At 32.9% G+C, this 16,764-nt stretch overlaps 2 pseudogenes; both read right to left on the bottom strand.

Moving 5' to 3' along the window:
• Positions 1–1,503: 1,503 nt before the first annotated feature.
• LOC149184085 (large ribosomal subunit protein eL27y-like) lies at positions 1,504–1,911 on the bottom strand (annotated as a pseudogene).
• An 11,839-nt stretch (positions 1,912–13,750) lies between these two features.
• On the bottom strand, positions 13,751–14,291 carry LOC149184084 (uncharacterized; annotated as a pseudogene).
• Between the last annotated feature and the right edge of the window lie 2,473 nt (positions 14,292–16,764).

Genomic DNA, 16,764 nt, shown 5'->3' with positions numbered 1-16,764 from the left:
CATATCTCAGCCTTTTGAAATTCATGCCATTTGAGTGTAATAGATCACGGTAAGGATGAGCCCTATTAAGCTCACCAACTCTTTTACTACGCTTCATGAATCATAATTCAAATGGACTCTGAATTTGATTCTTTTCCTTGACTAAACAATATTAAGAAAAATCCTCTTAGTCAAGCTTAGCCCTAAGTCATACTTGAAATTTTGAAATCTAAATAAATTTGGCTCGACAGTGAGTTTAACACCCAAGTCATTGCAATTTAGACAAGACTGACTATTTAAAAATAATTATTTGATCATATTCTTAAACTATTAGCCCTTGGACTCCCTCATTAAAGAGTAGATCATTCTATGATCTTGATAATTGGTCTATCAAAACACTGATGGGATGAAATATGATTTAAGGAGTAGAGAAAGTAATTTTCCTTGAAATTGCCTAGAATATTTTGAAGGTTTGGGGGCACCTCATGTGACACTACAATCACCACACCAATATTTTTTGGGTAAACTTCCACTGCAAGAGGCATCCACAGATTCACGTTTCTCAACCAGTGACCATAAAGATTATTATTCGTGAACATTTTTCCTAGATGATGATAAGGACATATAGTCCTTATCATCATTAAGTATGGATTTTCTTTCTTCACCTGTGATCCACCTTCCCCCTCCCAATTTTCCTTCCCCCTCCCAATTTTAAATAAGCATCAGTTTCTCCTGAATTCTTCCCTCAGATTGAAAATTTATATCCATACCTAACATCCTCATCTTGATCTTGTTTCTCATGCTTCTCTGCTTCTTCTAAGCTAGGCAATCAGGAAACCATTACCTCCCTACCACCTTGAATAGATAAACCATCTTTCCCACACAATCTTTCAAGCTCCACAAGAGGGGTACTAAAAAATTCTCGAGCTACTTCTCCCTCTCTAATCGCTAGAGAAACATCTTGATTTGGACCATATCCATCTGCTATGTCTATAATATTGGCTTCAGAACTGTCAAGGTCCTTCAATGGTGGGGCATCTCCACATTGAAAGAAAAGGAGGGACTACCTAAATTTCCAGACTGAAGATAGGTAGTACTCATTCCATTCACATAAGCATCTAAGAACATAAACTAGTCTGACCAAACCTAGAGATCTTTCATCACTCTCTCCTACAAGGACACCAGAATATAAATGTGAAAAAATTCACAGAATGATCCACACAGTCATTACACTTATTATGATATTTATTTTTTATAAGTAAAAATTACCAGCCACCTTGCTAATTGATGACCAATAATGTAATATTCCATACACTTTTCCCACTGACATGATAAATCAAATCTAAAACTGTCAAATAAATGGTAGATATAAGATAGACTAGCATTAAGTTGCCTATCAAAACTCTCAAGCAACTAAAAAATGTCTAGGAATTGCAAACACTACAATGGTACCAAGGCCACTATAAATAATAAAAATATAAAAACTTGAAATTTCTAACATGGTACTTCTAAAAAATGAGAATCTCAAAACCTAAGTTTTGTAAAGAACCATCTATTCTTCCCTACCTTGAACCTCTCCTCAAAGGAAGATTTTACTCCCTTTAGTGCTACCACCTTCTTATTGCGGGTCTCTAGTTTATCAAAGGTAACCGGATTATTCAAATCCACATCTAAACTATACTTCGTGGGCATGATGTGGTTGTAGTTAGAAACCTTGATCAAAGCCTTCAACCTTGATTTCTTAGTCGTTTTCTTTGCAGTGTCCTTTCTAATGACCTTCTTAGGGTATTTCGCGTTACCCGCTACAAGGCAGTGGTCATATTCCTGTCTAGTAGTTCCATCATCGAAGGTTTTAATGATAATAACCTTCTGACTTGCAAAGAATCCCTACAAGAGAAAGAAACCTTCGTTTTTCATCAGAAACTTCACCATTCTCATTGATCTCCCTTTGCCCGCTCTTGCTCTTCCTCTTCCCTGCATCCTCCACTCTTCTGCTTTACACTTATTATGACATAGATATCAGAAACATAAAAACCTTCAAAGGTTCTACATTAATCTAACCAGTGATGTTTCAGTATAAGTCATTAAAAATTTTCATAATGTCAGCCAATGTTGCTTCAAACTATGTCCTATATGTAGAAGCATTTTTCATAGGAGCACTACTATTGCAAAAGTTTGAACATCTTTCTACCCCATTGTTTCTGATTTGTAGTATGATGTAATTGTACCAGAGAGTGGATCAAGAACGTGTCTTAACAGAGGTAAAAAGAGATGATTTTGAGGACATGCTTTGTGCTTTAGATCTTTCCATAATATCAAGCAATGCTACTTCAAACTTTTTCCTATATGCGGAATCATTTTTCACAGGACACTACTATTGTGAAGAATATAAAAAACTAACATGAGCCTTGCAAATTTAGTTGGAATAGGCGTCTCCTGTAGATTCAAAGACTCTGAAAGTACCTCAACTACCTACAATTCATGCAAGGTACCAATTAAGTTGTAAATAAATCATCTTTTCAAAGTGCTTAACCAAGACACAAGATAAAGCCCACAACTACATCATCATCATGACAATAATACCTCGCCAGTTGCATCGACATTGTATAGAGAAAACCCCATTGCTTCTTTTATCTGATTTCTCTCCAAGGTTAAAGCATGAAGCATGTCCTCAAATTCACTCTATGGTACAATTACATCAGACTACAAATTAGAAACAATGGGGCAGAAAGCTATTCAACTTCAAACTCAAAGAAAATTGATCAGATGTTGACCCTGCAGAATATTTGGTGAAGTTTTACATTACTAAAATTCAATGGGTGTTAATGTCTCAAAAATATTAAAATGACCTTTAATAAAGTATTAAAAAAAAATAATCCCAATGAATGATATGGTGCTTACCCTGTCCTTCTAGTAGCATAAGTTGCAGTTGAGTCTTTCTCATGCTCTGGACTCTTTGTACTTTGTTGTGGTAAATGTGGTGGTATCCACCTAGATAACAAAATATACAGTCAATAATTGAAGATATGATGATTCAAAATCAATATATTTATATAAAATATTATTTCTTTCATCCAAAGTTGTGATGCATCATTCAAGTAAAACTAAATATTGAGTTGATGTTCTGTAGCTAGTCCAGGTGACTCTAAACAAAATTATTGCAAGATGGTCTGACAATTGCAATGAAAGTTTTTTGGAAGGTATTAGAAATCAGTTTTGAAGTCTACACATCCCATCAAGGCTTTTTAACACATTAAATAAGGCCCAAGTGTAAAAGAAAAAGATAGCCTTTAATAATAAATTCAAAATAATATATATGGTCATTAATATTGAAGTATGATTCTCTATATAATTTTCATATGAAGGGTGATGTATCAGGGTGTGTTTACTAATGACTATTATAATCATGGTTTGATTCTAAAATATTTAGGCTTGCCTATCAAACTGTTATACGCATTCTCATCTTTCAAATGATTACCACTATATTTGCATTTAATCTCATTTTTACAGAGTATATCAGTATATGCACTGGTTAAATCTAAAAAAGTTTCGTTTAAAAAGATATTAAAATTCCTATAGGCTTTATAGCCTTCAAAGCATTTAAATTTGAAAACATAAAAATGGAAGAAATATGCTAGCAATCAAATACAGTCACTTACAACGAAACATGCAATCATCGGAAAATTACAATTAAGGTCCCTCAGTAGATTCCATGAAACATGTCACTTAGATTCTAAAAGAAAAAAACCGTTTGAAACATGGGAAGCTAATCACCATCATAAGTGTGCATATTTTGGGTGTCTTGATAACTCATCAGTAGCATCTAAAAACCGAGAGAATATAACAAACAACACTTTTATAGAGTTATAAGGCATGCACATTAGAATCAATTTCTATTACATGAGAAATGAAACATTGATAGAAGTCACCTTCTATACTTTGAAACTACCTTAGTATTCTTATGGGACAACTTTGTATCAAACTAAATTTCAATAATGGAATTTTGCATTAATCATGCAAGCTGTAAAATATAACTTGAATCCAAAACCTCTAGGGCAAAGAAACATTTATTTAAACCTAAAATGAAAGAAATCTACCTACTTGTATAGAAATCACAACTCCAATAAAAATGTAGAGAGTACATATTAGCACTAGAAGACACTAAAATAAATGACTAGCTTCTTCTACTCCTTTTTTCCATATCTCTATCCCTTTCCTTTTCCCTCTCTCTTTCTCTATCATGATCCCTATCCCTCTCTCTTCCCTTGCCCCTCTCCCTGTCTTTGTCCCTATCCCTATCATGATTGTCATGTTCTCTACTGTCGCTCCTCCCTCTCCCTCTTTCAGCATCAAAATCATGATGCCTATCTCTATTACCATCTCTTTCACGACGAATAGAAACAATATCATGATCTCGTTCCCCATCCCCATCAAAACCATTCTCCCTGTCCTCTCTTTTCCTATCTTTACTTAATCCATGTAACAAACTCTTTCTAAGGTTCCCATCGCAAAGTAAAATAAGTAAGCCACAAAGATATTAATCATGTAGATACTAGTTGTTATAAATATGACTTAAAATGAGATGCAATTTCCAAGAACGAGATACTTCATATGGAACCCACTTCAATCAAATGCAATCCAATAGATATACAATTTCATGCATTACTTACCATGTGAGGCGAATGCCTGTAGTATCCAGAATTTGATCTAGTGTCTTTATTAGCCAATGGATGAATTAACTCATATTCAACTTCTAATATATTTCTATTGGAAGAGACTTTTCTTTCAATTTCTACGACATTCTTAGTGCCATGTTCTTAAAGAGACTCATGATACTCCGTGAGTGTTACCTCCAATTAACGTAGATTTTTCCTGATATTACACGTTTACAGTATCAAACCAGATGGTATATATAAAGGAACAAAATAAATTAGCATCCTAGAGGCAAGGAGAATCACCTGTGACCTTCATCCATTCCACTGTCATTAAGAGTAGAAGTAATGTTGGCCATTGTGACTTCTTGTTTGTCTTGTTTCCCAGAACCCCCAAATATGTCATCACTACCAAAGGAAGAGTAATTCAAACCATGTACATTAAGCTCTGCCTGGTCCTCTGCATAAGTTCCACCATCCTTATGAGTTCACTTTGAAGCCTGTAATACATGATGTGTTTTCATATAATTGCTTGTTAAAGGTTTAGATCTAGCTGTGGGATTGATGAATTTGAGGTCTCCTCCACACCATCATTTTTGGGTAAGGTTCCACTTCAAGAGGCATCCATTGATTCACATTCCTCGGCCTGTGACCATAAATATGATTCTTCCTTAACATTTTTCCTAGATCTGGACATATAGTCCTTATCATCATCAAGTATGGATTTTGTTTCTTCACTTGTGGTCCACCTTCCCTCTCCCAATTTTAAATAAAAAATAGTTTATATTGCATGCTTCCCTCTGATTGCAAATTTATACCCATAACTAACATCCTCCTCTTGATCTTGGTTCTTATGCTTCTATGCTTCTTCTAAGCTAAACAATCGGGAAACCATTACCTCCCTACCACCACACATAGGTAAACCATTTTTCATACACCGTTTTTAAAGCTCCACAAGAGGAATACTAAACACTTATCATGTTGCTTCTTCCTCTCCAATCACCAAAGAAACATCTTCATTTGGACCAGATCTGTCTGTTGCGTTCGTAAGATTGGCTTTAGAACTATCAAGGTCCTTCAATGGTGGGGCATATCCACATATTGAATGAAAAGGAGGGACACCTGAATTTACAAAACGAAGAAATAAATCTCTCCATCCATTATCATAAGAATCTAAAAACCTGAAGAGCTTTAATCAGTCTCTCCCTCAAAGATTTTGCAGTAATCCGACTAGTGATGTTTCGGTATAATTCAATAGTAATTTCCATATTATTAGGAAATGTTGCTTCAAACTTTGTCCTATATGCATAAGCATTTTTCACAGGAGTAGTACTATTGTGAAGAATATCATAAACTAACATGAGTCTTGCAACTTTAGTTGGAATGGGCATCTCCTTTAGAGTCAAATACTCTGTAAGTACCTCAAACACCTCGCCAACTGCGTCGACATTGTTTAGATCAAACTATATTGCTTATTTTATATAATTTCTCTCCAAGTTTAAAGCATGAAGAATTTCCTCAAATTCATCTCTTTAGCCCTCTGTTAAAGTACGTTCCTGATCCACTCTCCTAGTCCTTCTAGCAGCTTAAGTTGCAGTTGAGGCTTTCTCATGCTCATGCATGTGTTTAAATTTAATCACACAAGTGGGGGAACTTAGATGTATTCCGAATTGATAAACAATATTGTTGTGGAAATATGTCTATAAGAGTTATTTCTTGCAGTGAAAGCTGCATATTTTTTTCACAAGCATGAAACAAATCATGTTACAAAGATTCGAGGGAGGGATTGCTTTAAAAATTCAAGTTTTAGCCTACCTTTAGGATGGGTCAGTTCCTATGGAATCATAAAGCACCTAAATATTGATTGTATGTAGGCCAACAAAAATAAATGTATACCAAACTGGAGCAATCAAAGCTACAGGTACAATGTTGAGATTTGGATTTGAAAAGCCTTTGGACTATATAAGTTTTCAAGTAATTTCTGGAAAGGACAAACCGTAGTATTTTAGTTGTAGACCCAAGATATTCTTGATTGTTTTCATAAAATTAGAAAACGTGGAGAATCTGAATCTCAGTGCAAGTTAAAGGCACTTTATCTTCATACATGCTTTGTTTTCATCATTACTATCCTCAACATGTTTTATTATTTAGAGTGATATTTTTTGAATTGGCAGGCGTGTTTTCCCACATTTTTGTTTTCCTATCCCACACAATTGGAATCTTGCTACATTTGGCCTCCTCTACTTCCCCATTCTACATGTTTTAAAGAGGGTACAAAACACTAATGACATGTTATTTTGCCATAAGTTATTCTCCTTTTTTGGATGGATTATGTGGAAATTTTATGCACACCAATTATGTGGCAGGAAACAATGTGCCATTATTCTTTTTTATCATCTCCTATTTCTGAGTTAGCACATTTCTATTGCACTAGTTCATTACGCCTATATCATGTAAAGATAGATTTGAGTGGGTTTTACATTTGATTTCCACTATAGTCAACAATTGAATATAGATATTTTGTGTGTAGGTTGGATGATGGGACGACACACTTTGATTTCCACTAGTACTCTCTTTTTCATATACTATCACAAGTGGACAAATACAAACTCACCTTTTTTTTACCTGGATAAGCAAATGATGAAGAATTTGTATTTTATAGTGACAAGGATAACTATGTATTGGAGCTAGACCTTGAGCCCTTCAATTCATCCTTTCCTTACCCGACATGACCATCTCCTATCGGTAAAGAGTTCAATTTTTGAACTAACATTTTCCTTCATTACTATTGCATGATAAAGAAAACATGCAACCATTGTTGAATTTCCTCCGGGCACACAAATACCACAACCATGCCATTTTTCTTTCCTTGGTTAATATATTGCATCATTTTCTTTGATAGTTAATTCATTATTATTCTATGCACAATAAATCTCTATCAAATAGTAGTGAAGGATGACCTGGTTGTTTTAGAGATATATAATATGAATTAATTATAAATTCACACGGCTATTCGATTCTCATATTTATATTTCACTTCTTTAGAGAAAACTATATATTGAAATACCAACTCAACTCAAATCAAACTAAAATAGAGAATCCTAATTATTAAGATTTTTCTCTCTCCATACCTTGCAATTATTTTTGAATTATAGTTGAATTTCACTGATAATAACCTGGATTTGTATATTGCTTTTAACACTACATTGAAATCATGGTAAACATACGAATATCCCCTTAAATATGACCAAAAGATGATTCAAATAATATTACCTTTAGTCTAAGTATGTGGCAGAGTAATTTATGAGATGTGAAGTTTTATTAGAGGCATTGCTTGTTTTGGTTAGAAAAGGGTAGGTTACATGAAATGTGATTGGAAAAAGGATGGGGAGACAATCTAGAGATCACATGTTGGATATGATTCATTTGTTGTTGGCGATCCTTCAAGCGCTTGAGCCATCGAATTTGGAAATGTTTCTAGTAGGTATTCATATGGTTTTTAATGTTGTGATTCTTTTACCTCATGGTTATTTTGGGCTAGCAAATTTTTTATAATTGCAATGCCCATTCCATGATATCCTCTCTATATTGTTTGATTGTATTTTGAACATTTATTTTGATTTTTATTTGTATTTTTACTATGAAATTGAAAATAATTGGTATCATGTACATTTAAACAACAACCAAGGCTTGAAGATGAAAATAGTATTACACAATATTGATCGAAACCCTTCTAACTATTTTGTGTTGAAATATTTTCATGACTATTAGAAGAATTTATTTTCATGTTGTTATTTGAGCACATGTTGTTTATATACTTGACCAAATTCATGTGTTAGAGAACAAAATGTTGTTGCGAATAAAACGACAAGGATTAGACACCACACCTTAGATTATTTGTTTTCACAAGTTATTTACAGCTTGAGCTTTTTAGCATGTAACTTAGTTGGCATGATTGTGCCTAAGCTTTCATTGAAGGTTGAATACTAAGTTACTAAGGTTTTCTTTTCTATGGTGACGTTTATTTGTTTCTACAGGTCATTTGGCCACATAGTGCCCACTATCACTCAACTGAAGAAAAATTGTTTGAGTTTCTTGCTTTTATGTCGCAGAATGGATTTCACATTGTTGATGTTGAGGTATATGTCATATAAATCCTTTATAGTCTACTTTAGTTTATATTATAGTGTTCATCGTCTTTCATGTCTTACACTTTGCACTGTATCTTCTTTTGTTTTCAGAAAAGGAACTCAATATTGATGGTAAGGAGTGGGATTTGAAGAAAGAGGAGAACACTAACACTGAAGCGACAAATGCAAAAAGAGAGAGAAGAGACCCAGTCTAGTGATACCCTTATAGCCAATATCCTGAATAAAGCACACACATAGACTAATGTTCAAGTCTTCAGAGTTTGTGAATTCACCTAAATTGACTTCACAACATAATGGCAATGTTTTGTAGTGATGAAATGACATTTCATTTGTAAATTGTAGTCCAACTAATGTTAAGTTGGAAACGCATATTGTAATACTTGACATTTAATATAATATAATTTATGTGATTGAAATTATTTATAGTTGCACTCGATATTGTTTAGTATTTTAATTAACATATGTAACTTTTCATTTTCATAGTAGATGAACTAGTGCACATTGTATGACATTTTTTTTTTTCATTTAGTCGCAAAATCATACTAATTAATTTAAGTTGATTAATAATGAACATATAAAATCAATCTAAAACTACTAAATTAGTAGCTTATATTGATTAATGATGAAAAAAATAAAATGAATATACAATTAAATTAGTCGTTTATAATGATTATTAATGAAAATAAATGAAATGAATATAAACTACTAAATTAGTTGTTTATATAATGAATATGAAACTACCAAAAAAATATAAATGACTGTTGCAAATGACAAATAAATTTTTCATATATACTACTATTAGTAGCTAATTTATAGTATCTTATAACATGCCAAAAAATTAGTCATATTTCATTGGTTCTTAATTGGTTTCAAATGACGACTAAAATTTACATATATATGAGTATTAGTAGCTAATTTACAATATCTTATAACACAACCAACATTTTGGTGATATTTATTTGGTCATTAATTGTGGCAATTAATGATTAAACTAATGATCAAATTTATGATTAAATATACTACTAGACGATAAAATTGAGACAATCAATTAATGACTAAGCTAAAAATGACTAAAAGTTGGTCTCGTTATAAGACACTGTAAATTAGCTACAACTGGTCACTGACAGAAAAATGGTCATTTATATGCAAATTTTAGTCGTTGTTTTAGTAACTAATTAGCCATTTTTTACTAGTGGACACAGGGGCAAGCTTTGTGAAGTGTTAGCATGGTTTTCAGGGGTCCTATAGCTTATGTGGAAGGTATTTGTGTTGTTTTTCCATCAATTTTATTTCCTTAGGGTCACATAGGAGGTCGAATCCAACCATAGAAGCCTCTCATCCCATGTTTACCTTGGTTGATTGGTTACTTTAGTAGATGTGGGAGGAGGGTGTTACAAATAATAAAACGAGAAAAAATTGTAACAAAAAGATATATGCAATTCGAAATAGTAAAAACAATAGATATCCAATGTAATAACCTAATATGGAAAGACTTTTAGATGAATAATAATCTTTATTGATAACACTTGGTGAAGGATATCTAAAAAAAGGGTCTACAAGTCCTCCTAGGTGGGACAAATCTTTTGGTATCTTGATGCTTCAACAATCGATTCTCTCTCTCAAAATATGAAAAACCCAAAACAGTGTGTAGAACTCAAGTAAGATCTCAAATGCAAAAATACAATAGTGGTGAGGATGATAATGATCATGGTGAAGAATGAATGGAAAACCCTCTTATTTATAACAAATTATTGGGTTGATCTCAAAAATGGAAAACAATAAACTAATATTTACCAAATCAAGATCTAATCGTTAGCAATACTCTATTATATTTTTTGGAGAGGGAAAAGATATATAAAATGGTTAAATATCTTTATTTAGAAATAATTAACAAATGAAATGGTTTATTAATTATTTTGCAAGGATTAAGAATCGTGTGAAATTGAAATAATTATTAAATAGTGATTTAACAATTATTCCAAAAATGGAATTAAGGAATTATATATAAATAGTGATATATTTAATTATTCCTAGGTGATTTAGTCAAATGTGACTAGGAATAATTATGAAATAATGATTTAATAACTATTCCTAGAGAAAAATAAATTAATAATGATTTACTCAATTATTCTCATGGGGTTTTAAAATTTTAATTAGAAAAAATTTAATAAAAATTATTTACTAAATTATTTACCATGGTGAAAGCGATTTTACTATGGTAAAATTAATCCTACATAGTGTATTTCAATCCGCCTAGTTTGAAATGGCCAGGTGATCATTTTTTAGTGATAACACATGTCATATTTGATGGTAAAATCCAAGGGCTTTCTAGCATGTCCATTTACTTTGTATCCTTCAATCATTGTTGTCCATAGAGTGACACTCTTATTAGAGCTTTCATCAAAAACTTTGTGTGCATCTTCCATATTTCTGCATTTAGCATACATGTTAATGAGTGCCCAATGGAGAGACACAATAGTCACAAAGCCACACTTGATTCCATAACCATTTTAGAGTAAACACAAACTGTGATTTTGCTAGAAACTGTAAGGAAGTTGTAAGAATGAACCACACTAAGATACAAATAGGCTAACCACTTGAAAGTTGAAACATTTTTTATGTGTGATAAAGTATTCAAATATTCAATACATTAACCATAAAATATTTATCATGCTATGATAAAAGGTTTTCCATGTTGATTACTGTAGGCTTCCTAGATTTCTTACAATTAGCTTCAGACGGGGTGCATAAATCAGACTTTCATCTCATTAAGTCATCATTATCGTCCTTTGATACCAAAGAGCCATCTTTTGGAATTTAATTACCAAGACTAAGATCCAAATATGTATCTTGTCTTCCATGTAAAATTATCAATCTCAGAAGACCATATACTATGGCAATCTTACAATATAAGTGCATAATAGGTTTTCCAAACTAAAACCTCTCTTCTGATTTTAGTAACTAGAGATCCATAATTAGAATGTACCAAAACTAAATATATTTAATAATTTTATGCAAGATCGATAATCTACCCTTATCATCTATTGGGGTTAATACACTTTCATATGGCTCAAGGTTAAAGTTGGTGACTGCTTCACTCCCATTATATCTAATTGCAACATTGTCATATGCCCTGAAACATTCCAATTGCTTATTTTATTCTAAGTTATCATTGATATGCAAATTTCAAAACATGTAATAAACAACATATCACAGATATGGAATTTTTAGAAACTTATATTGAACAACAGATCACACATTGTTTCTTATCATGGACATCAGTTTTCTCCATTTAAATATTTTAACTTCTTTTGAAATTAAAGCATACATACCTTGCAACTTCCACTTCAATGCCCAATAAAACCAAGTATAAATACCCAGTATGATAAGCCAATGAAAATATTAGTAGAGAAATGACACCAAATAGTATGTATGAAATAAAAAAATTCTATCAAAGTTAACAGTTTGTTCCAAACTAAAATTGTTCCACATTACAGTGTAGAGTCTTTCTTATATAATGGCTCACTCTAGTATGCAATGTTGCTGATATCACGGTTCAATAAAATCTACTGTATTTATGAATAAAATTTGTATGTAAAAAGAAAATTGAAAATATAATAATAATATTTTTCTAATTTATATTATCTATAATATTATTTATTTCCTATTTCATATTATTATTAATATAAAAATCTATTTTTTTTGTTGACAAATCAATAATGCATTCTATAAATGCAATCATGTTTTCTAAATTTTTTGAATATATGGCAACATGACTAGATATTTTCAATACAAATGCATTTCCGAGCTGAGTTGAGGGCTCAGACAAATTCAGAAATGAAAGCATCAGTTGATTCAAAAATATCAACCTGGAATTTTTAGTGAAACGAGTGTGTAACAGAAATCAATGAAATTTTTGCATGGTCACACCTTAAAAACCATCAGGGTATTGGGCCAAACTGTATTGTTCCTTGACTTCATGGTTCTACCATGCTTACCATCATACCTTTTTACATAAGGTACCAAAAATGCCCTTAAAATAAAAATGTATTAAAGAAATCAGTGAGTGGAAATCTACTTTTCCTAATGTCTCAATAAAATTCCACATAATTAGAATTAAAAGATCCTATGGTTTCTAGTCTCCACTTGAGAAGTAATTGTATAATAAAAAATTTCCCTCTTGGTTGAGAAGGAACTATACCAGGAAATTACAAGCATATTTACAGGCTTCGGGTCCTATGGTAAATAACGAAGAGAAGGTACTTGATGCATGTTTGATATCATCTACAATGGTCCACAAAAGTTATTTAACATGTTGATATTACCAGCACTTGCACATAATCAAATCCTAATGTACGCTAGCTAGTTAGATTTTAAATCTTGATTTTTGAACAACCTATTTCATATGCAATCTATGTTGCTACATACCAGTATAATTAATCATTGTGATTCCATTCATAGTGGATTTCTTTAAATTACACAAGATTCTCTCTGCATTTTTGAAGAAAATATGCATACACGAGACTTGTTACCCTTTTAAGAACATGCTAATATGATTCTAACATCTTATCTTCACAACAACAAAAAAAAGATAAGCTAAGAAACATAGTTAAAGAATTATACACAGAGATATTACCTCGATATACATTAATGGCTAATTTATCATTGAACAATCCAACACAAAAGGCTTAAAATTCAAGTGGGCGCAACAGAATTAGCACTCGCCTCTAGTAATTACAATATCTGCAGTTGAAAATATTGAATTTTTTGATGAAAAGAATGAATGAGTAAACCCAGGAATTAATCTTAATCAAATAAATATAACCCTGACACTGAGTTCAACCATTTGAAATAAAATTCAAATAATGTTTCCTCTACGAATGACATATACATGGATGGTTATTTCCAAAAATGAAATCAAAGTTTCATCTTTGAGAATCTTAGCCCCTAAGTCAAGATTTTGATGGTTTAAATATGTAAAGCCATACTGTTTTGATTGAATTTTGTGTCTTGTGATTCATTGTTGGAGTGGTATAAATTTGGATGGAGATAATGAGATGACACAAATCCAAATACAAATAAAGATATCATTAGCAATGATAACACTACAATACTAAGTTGAAAATTTTCCAAAATTTGTCCTCGGATTTCAAATTCTCCAGTCTCACATACTATTTCATGATCCCTCGTGCCAAAACTAGATGGGATCAGGGATCATAGGGCCATACAAAGTAAATTCAACCTTATAAAACCAAGTACCATGGAATGTAAATGTAATGCCACCTAATAAATCTACCACAAAGCTCTTGGAAAATTTTGTTTCCAATACTGCTAACATAATCCAAAGACCCACAAGTAGCACTAGGATTTGGTGATGGTAGCCTTCAAGATCAGCATGGCTTGTAGAATGAAATCTAAACATGAGATACTCTACAAAAATTGACATTTTTGCAGTGATATCCAACACTTCATGTCAAAGAGGAAAATAATTGTTATGAAATAGGGTCATCTTGATTAAAACATAATAGTAGAAGAACAAAAGCATTAGTAACTACAATCTAATCTGATAAGCATAAGATAAAAAAACATTATTGAGGAAAAAACTAGTAATTATAGATTCACCTCAAGTATAGTATAATAAAAGGCACTAATAACTTCCAAGTCACTCTTGGAATACTACACAACAAACTATCTAGCCTACTGCAATTGGTGCACATCTAGAAATATCTAGTCTACTTCAATTGGTGCACATATGGAAATGGATATTCTCCTATGTGCCATGTTTTTCATTTGTGCATTGTGAATAATACCATGCCTAGAAATTATGATACAAAACTTGTTTATAAAACTTTACCCACAACAAAATCTTTGCCAATCCCAAAGTTGGATTTGGGGTGTAAGTCCCTAGGTTGATGTCATAGTGTACTCCCTCATTATGTTACTAAAATACTTGTGGTTTTTGTTTCATTCCCTGTGGGCCCTCTTATTCTTCTAGTTATTATCTATATGATATAGCCATAATAATAATAAGTATTGCTACTATAGTGTCATATCCCCATGCCACTACAAGATGTAGAGCAACTGGAAATTAGGTGTTTTGTTAACACACTCCTTGGGTGAAGGTTTTGGCTCAAATCCCATGGGTACAAAAAATTCAGTCATGTTAAGGGTTGGTGTGGCCTAGGCTAGGTGAGAACCTTAAGTGATTTTGATTGCTTAGATGCCCTTGGGTCACAATTTATTCACCAAAGGATGTTGGAAATAATACTGAGAGGGGGGGGGGGGGGGGGTGAATCAGTATTTTCAGATCAATATAACTTTTTCATTTCCATATTAAGATTCATATGTGTTGCAACAAATGTATATCTAGTAAACATATGATTCAGTTAGTTGATCTTTAATGAGTGCATCAGAAAATTATCAACCACATGAGCAGTAAATCGGAGCAGTAAAATAGAACAGATCATCACACACAAGAAGCACACATGAACACCATGATGTAAGGTGGAAACCCAATGTGGGTGAAAACCACCTGCTGCAAGTCGTCTCAATCTTCTATAATAAGTAATATCTTTTACAATAGTTCTGTACTGGTGCAGACTTATACCAGTACACAGGCTTCTGTCTGCAGAAGGCTACAACCTTCTCTCGTTCTCCAGACTATCCTGGAAGGGAGCTACAACCCCCTTTGCTCTTGTACTAGCCAATCCACTTACTAGTATGTAGGTGCTGGCCTACTAAAATGCTCCAACCTTTACTCCTTCTCCAGCTGCTACTGGAAGGGAGCTACCACCCCCTTAGCTCTTGTACTAGCTGATGTACTAGTACGTAGATGCCGACCTACAGAAGGCAACAACCTTCTCTTTCTTCCTCCAGGGACCACGTTTCATACATTTTCAGACTGGATACTCCTGAAGCACAACACTATAATCTGAAGGCCACTTTTCATCCAATTTTCATACTGGACCCATTAATATCATTGAAGTACATAATCAATCAATCTTCTGAATCACCCAATCACCAGATCAATACATATACAAGGATAATATGTGTGTTAGCAACCCGATCTAGTCCATTAGATCACATAAATATGAGTCATTATGATCCTGATCCATTATTAGATCTCATCCATCAACACAATCAATCAAACTGAATATGTAGAATACTGACACCATTAAACAGTCATCAGAACACATCAACAACCTAAACCACCTGTAACTTTAAACATCATAGCTCAAATGGTATACGCTACTACAATGAACCAAACCTGCATACATATGCGCTTTCCCCAAAGCCAACCCGCGTACAGATCTATACATATTCAATCATGACTTTGCGGCTGTTTCAGACATCAGTCATACCCAGATCATAACATGCATACAATAAAACATGCATCAATAATTCAGATCTAGTCTATCCATGATCAAACCATATAAAGATGATTCATTTCAAACCATTTGATCCTGATCTATCCTTAGATCTTGTTCTCCATCAACCGGTGAGATCCCTCCTTAACTCAGATCAAGCAATGCATCATACCCATATCCTGCATACTGGATCTCATACTACATTAGATATTCAAGTATTTTTCATACATTGCCTAATGATCTTCTTCTCCTTTTATAGTCTTAGGCATTACTCAATACCATGGTCCAAAACCATAACAAAACAATACCATGGACCCAATACTTGGGATCAACACTTTTGGATGCAATACCACGGACCAAAACCATAAGATCAAAAACTGTCGGACTAATACCATGAACCAACCATGAAAGTGCGTGAGATCAACACTTTTGGATGCAATACCACAGACCAAAACCATAGGATCAAAAACTATCGGACTAATACCATGAACCAACCATGAAAGTGTGTGAACTTTTCTCTTGCATGAAGGGAACTTTTCTCTGCATGAAAGTGAGTAAACTTTTCTCTACATGAAATAAATTTTTTTCTGCATAAAAGTGCGTGAACATTTCTCT

The sequence above is a fragment of the Pinus tabuliformis genome, chromosome 3_2 (genome assembly GCF_031772625.1).
Source record: "Pinus tabuliformis cultivar Carrire ecotype Pingquan chromosome 3_2, CPIR1, whole genome shotgun sequence".
Lineage (NCBI taxonomy): Eukaryota > Viridiplantae > Streptophyta > Pinopsida > Pinales > Pinaceae > Pinus > Pinus tabuliformis.
The sequence above is the reverse complement of the archived record's forward strand: the minus strand, read 5'-3'. Positions and strand labels throughout refer to the sequence as shown.